We start from the raw sequence: 5,874 nt of genomic DNA, 5'->3' as shown, positions 1-5,874 counted from the left end.
CCTATGGGAGGACCGGGAGGGGGAACGGGATACGTAAACGTTCCCCTAACCAGTACTGAGGTGCGGGGATTTAAGAAGGAAATGAAAAATCTTTTGGAAGATCCCATGGGACTGGCCGAACAGTTCGACCAGTTCTTGGGACCAAACACATATACCTGGGAAGAGATGCAGGCAATAATGGGAACATTATTCTCACCCCAGGAGAGGCAGATGATTCGACAGGCTGCCCTCCTTATGTGGGAACGTGAACAACCTGGGGACCCCAGACCCCATGAACAAAAATATCCCCTGAATGAACCCAGGTGGGACAAACGAACACCTGAGGGATTGACAAATATGAGACACTACAGAGAGTGGACGATTAAAGGGATACGGGAGGCTGTGCCAAAGGGTCACAATTTCGCCAAGGCATTTGGGAACCACCAGGGGAAAGATGAGTCCCCTACTGATTTCTTGGAGAGGGTGAGAAAGAATGTCCAACAGTATGCGGGTGTGGACCCTAGTACACCAATGGGCTCTCCTAGGTCTGGGTGCTCTCCCCGTGGACGGAGAAGTGCGGGTCCACCTCTGTGTTCTGAAGGAGGAAGACGAACGGCAGATTGACGAGAGAGTCTGGTATAAGAAGGGAAATCGAGGAGGTCTGGACATCCCACCTTTACATGTCACATTAATACCAGGTCATCAGCCGGTAAGGAAACGTCAGTATCCTATTTCTTTGGAAGGGAGGAAGGGGCTACAGCTGGTAATCGAGACCCTGATACGGGACGGACTATTGGAGGAATGTATGTCACCCTATAACACCCCCATACTCTCAGTGAAGAAACCGGATCTGAGAAGTTTGAATGCTATTGTTCAGACCCGCCACCCGTTGGTGCCCAATCCCTATACCATCATGAGTCGGATTCTCTCGGACCATGAGTGGTTTAGTGTTATTGACCTGAAGGATGCCTTCTGCACATGCCCACTAGAAGAGGGAAGTAGAGATATGTCCGCGTTTGAATGGGAGAATCCATGGACAGGTAGACGGAGGCAGCTTCGGTGGACCGCATTGCCCCAAGGGTTCACTGAATCTCCGAACCTGTTTGGACAAATGCTAGAATAGATCTTGGCGGACTATCCACGGTCCAATGACTCCCAATTGATGTAGTATGTGGATGATCTGCTGTTATCAGGGCCCAAGGAACAAGAAATGAGGGGAGATACAATTAGACTCTTGAACTATCTAGGGAAAAAGGGTCTGCGAGTGTCCAGGAACAAGTTACAGTTCGTTGAGAGGACTGTGGTGTACCTGGGACACCAGATAAGTAAAGGACAGAAATGGATTACCCCTGAAAGGATTGCGGGAATCACCAGAATGCCGTTACCCCGTAATAAGAAGGAAATAAGACAATTCCTGGGGCTCTTAGGTTACTGCAGGTTATGGATAGAGGACTACTCGGCGTTGGTGAAGTTTATGTATGAAAAGCTGACAAATGAGGATGAACATCCATTGAAATGGACCCAGGAGGAGAAGGGATGGTTTGAGGACCTGAAGCGTCGCCTGACGCGGGCCCCGGTACTCACTCTGCCCTCTTTGAAGCAACCTTTCCAGCTATTCGTCACCCATAATCAAGGAACAGCTGTGGGAGTTCTGACGCAGGAAAAAGGCGGCCAGCGACACCCAGTGGCCTTCCTGTCAAAAATGATGGACCCAGTGTCTCGTGGATGGCCGACGTGCATCCAGGGAGTAGCGGCTGCTGCTCTGTTGGTGGAGGAGGCACGCAAACTCACTTTTGGAGGAAGGATGATTGTGTACACCCCCCACTCTGTGAGTGTTCTATTAGCACAAACCGCCCATCGATGGCTGACTGATTCCCGCATATTAAAGTACGAGACCATTTTAATAGTCGGAAAAGACCTACAGTTTGCTAAGAATAATAGTTGCAACCCAGCTCAGTTTTTATACGGCGGTGAAACAGGGGAAGAAGTGGAGCACGACTGTGTCGAGTTGACAGATCTCCAGACTAAGACCCGAGAGGACCTTCGCGATACCTCCTGGGAGAGGGATATGAATTCTACATTGACGGCTCCGCCAGATGTGTTGACGGAATGAGGAGAAGCGGGTATGCCATAATAGAAGGAGATGCTTGGGAAGTGGTAGAATCTGCGAGGCTACCCGGAAGCTGGTCGGCACAGTCCTGCGAACTATATGTCTTGCAGAGGGCCCTCAGAGTACTGGCAGAGAAAACTGGGACAATTTACACTGATTCCAAATACGCATACGGGGTAGTGCATACCTTTGGTAAAATCTGGAAGGAGCGCGGTCTGATTACATCAAGAGGGAAGGAATTGGCACACGAACAGATGATTACTCTGACCCTGGAAGCCCTGACATTACCCCGGGAAATAGCAGTGGTCTACATACCAGGCCATCAGAGAGGAGATACCCCGACCGCGATTGGGAACAGACGGGCTGATGAAGAGGCCAAAATGGCAGCCATGCAACGGGAAGTCCGCTTGCTGACCTTAATCCCAGTAAGACCAGGTATAGAAAAGGCTCCCATTTTCACTGCTAAGGAAGAAACGGACATGGCTCAGCTGGGCGCATGCCGACTGCCGGATGGAACATGGAAGACCCCAGATGGAAGAATGGTTCTAAATAAGGAAATAACTCGCAATATTTTAAAACACCTCCATCATCAGAGCCACTGGGGCACCCAGGCCTTGTGCGACACATTGCTTCGAGACTATGTGTGTAAGGGGATCTACACTTTGGCCCAACAGGAAGTGCAGAACTGCCACATCTGCACAAGAATTAATAAGAAGGTAATGAGGACGGGCACCGTCTATTGTTATAGATAGAGAATTTGGGTTAAAAAGGGTTTAAGTTAAAATGTGATGATTAGTCATAAAAGGGGGCTAACCACTAGAGTTTAGCTGGAAAATGTTACAAAAGACTTGCAACAGATTTAACTACAGAGAGACATGCAGGAGCCAAAGATTGATAAAGAGTGAAAAACAGAATTTGGTGTGAGCAGAGGTCATGAATGATCGTGGTGTGCGTGACTAACAGTAATCAGGATGATTCTGCAAAAACTAACCAATTAAAGCAATGTAGTGGAGATGCCGAAGGACAAGCAAATTGTATAAAAAACAACGCACTGTATGTATCAGGGCTCGACTTGGCGAGAAGCCGGTTGAGTCCAACTCTGCAGACTTGTGAATAAAGCTTGTCGTGTCACCGATCTTAAAGAGACTCATTTGTGAGAATTTGTGTTTCTGACAATAATAAGTTAAAGTTTGACCCTGTTTTTTATGTTTAAAGATAAAAGCAACTTTTGGCGAATTTTTATTGCTGCTGGGTTTTGGGGTCCTCCGGGCCCATAAAAGTGTGTTACGTCTGGTTGTATGTCCACCTATTTTGCACCGAGGACAGGAGAACATTGTTTTGTCAGGTTGTACTTGTACAATCAGATGATAATAAACCTGAAATTTCTCTTCAGAATCCCAATTCTGTTCCCTGGCATGTCTCTGTAACCTGCTGCAGGACTTTGCAACCATCCTGAATAATGAAGTATTGCATACATCCAACATGTGGCTTAGAACATATATTACACACAGTAAGGGCCACAATGTTGTGCCAAACTATGGAAACCCACTCCACAACAATCTAACCCTTCCCTACCTCACACCCATAACCCTCTATTTTTCTTAGATTACTCTGGGCCTATCTAAGAATATTTTAAGAGTGTCTGTTGAACCAGCCTCCACCACCATCCCTGGCAATGCATTCCAGACACCCACTACTCTGTGTTTAAAGCCTACCTCTGATGTCTCCCCTAAACACTCATCTACTCACCTTAGACTGATGTCCTCTGGCGTTTATAATGTTGAAGAAGAATCTCTTTTACATCCCATATTTGTAAACAGTATACATTCTCATCACTTTACAGACATCAAAGCAAGGAAATAAGAAAAAGTGAAGATCAGATTTCCTGTCAAGATTACACACGTGACATCACATACAACCCTGAGATTCTTTTGCCTGTGGGCGAGACAGAATGACCACTAATTGGTAATGCAAAAAAACTGTTCATAGAGTACACATGTAAGCAAATAACGAACTATAAACAGAATATGAATACAACTGGCTGCAATACAAACTGTGCAATACAGACAGAATAAAAGAAGAAAATCTGTAAAATGCGCAAGTAAGAGTCCTGATTGCGTTTGTTGTTGAGGAGGCTGAGGGGGGAGGGGGAGCAGCTGTTCCTGAATCTGGTGGTGCGAGTCTTGGGGCACCGAGACCTCTTTCAGTGAAAACAGAGCGAGTACTGAGTGGTGGGGATCCTTTGCTGCTCTCTGATGGCAGCATTCCCTGTAAAGCTTGAGTGGCAAGGGTTATACTGTGTTTAAAGGTTCCATTATTGTCATGTAATACAACATTGGAATGTAACATGCATGGAATTCTTTAACTTTGTCTACATATAGTGAACCGGTGCGGACTCAAAAGGCCAACATGGCCTGTTTCCGCTCCGTAAATGGTTATATGGTTATAAGGAAGACGGAGAGTCACCACTTGGTCCAGCGCCCCTCACAGAAATGAGGTCCCCAGCAAGGAACAAACTCGTGACCCCTGGTTTACAAGACAAGTGCTCTAACTACTGAGCTATCGGATCCTTAGTCTTGAGCTGTGTCCACTATCTTTAGCAGAGCTAACCCCTTCCTCCCTGTACCAGAGCATGATGCAGCCGGTTGTATTTAAGAGATTGCATTCAATGGAATACAATGGACTATCTGTACAATGTTGACTTCAAACGATCCTAGAGTTCTGCAAAACAATAATTTTAATTTATTGGGTATTTAATGTTGAAAAACATCAAGGCACTTCCTGAAGGTCCATTGATAAACAGACTCATGTTTAAACACAGAATATGATTTCATATTTTTGTAAGTGCCATCAAAGTCTTAACATAAAGCAATATTCACTCAAATGAAATCAAAAACTCCAGCCATGTGTCCTGCCTCAGTATTTGTCTGTCAGCATCTCTGGAAAACAAAAAAGCTTTAAGATACAGTGATTGACTGGTTTCCTTCTCCCAGGTGCTTACAGCAATGACAAGCTGAAAAAGTAACATGATTCTACTTTAAGGAAAAAGAAAGGGGAAAAAACTCTTTGATAAAAAAATGTCTTTATGCTTATTGTCAAAGTATGGGCAACACGTTTGGCACAACGCCTTTGCAGCGCCTGTGATCAGGGCTGAGGTTTGAATACGGCGCTGTCTGTAAGGTGTTTGTACATTCTCCCCATGTCTGTATGGGATTTCCATGGGGGGGGGGGGGGGCTCTGGTTTCCTCCACCATTCAAAATATACTGGGGGTGTAGGTTAATTGGGTGTAAATTGAGTGGCACAGACTTGTGGGCCAAAACAGCTTGTTATCCTGCAGTACGTCTAAATTTTAAATTTATATGTGTCTTGAGTGCAAAATAAAATGTGCAATTATACTAGCTGGAACCTCTTACCAGTCTCGCCCAGTGGTTCTCAACTTTTTCCTTCCTACTCCCATCCCACTTTAAGTATTCCCTCTGCCATCGGTACTCTGTGATTGGAAAGGGATCGCTTAAGGTGGGATGTGGGTGGGAAGGGAAGGTTGAGAATCACTGCTCTAGACCTGATTGTTACTGAAATATTCTGATGGAGAAAAATGGTCATTGGTCCATTTCCTTTGGAGTTCTGAAACCGTGCACATAATGAGTCCTCGAGTCAATGAAGGACAATTAAAACAGTGGTTTTTTTCAACCTTTTTCTTTCCACCCACATCCCACCTTAAGCAATCCCTTAATAATCACAGAGCGTCTATGGCATAAGGAATACTTAAAGTGGGATGTGAGTG

Source organism: Narcine bancroftii, chromosome 7 (genome assembly GCF_036971445.1).
Source record: "Narcine bancroftii isolate sNarBan1 chromosome 7, sNarBan1.hap1, whole genome shotgun sequence".
Lineage (NCBI taxonomy): Eukaryota > Metazoa > Chordata > Chondrichthyes > Torpediniformes > Narcinidae > Narcine > Narcine bancroftii.
Note: the sequence above shows the minus strand (reverse complement) of the source record.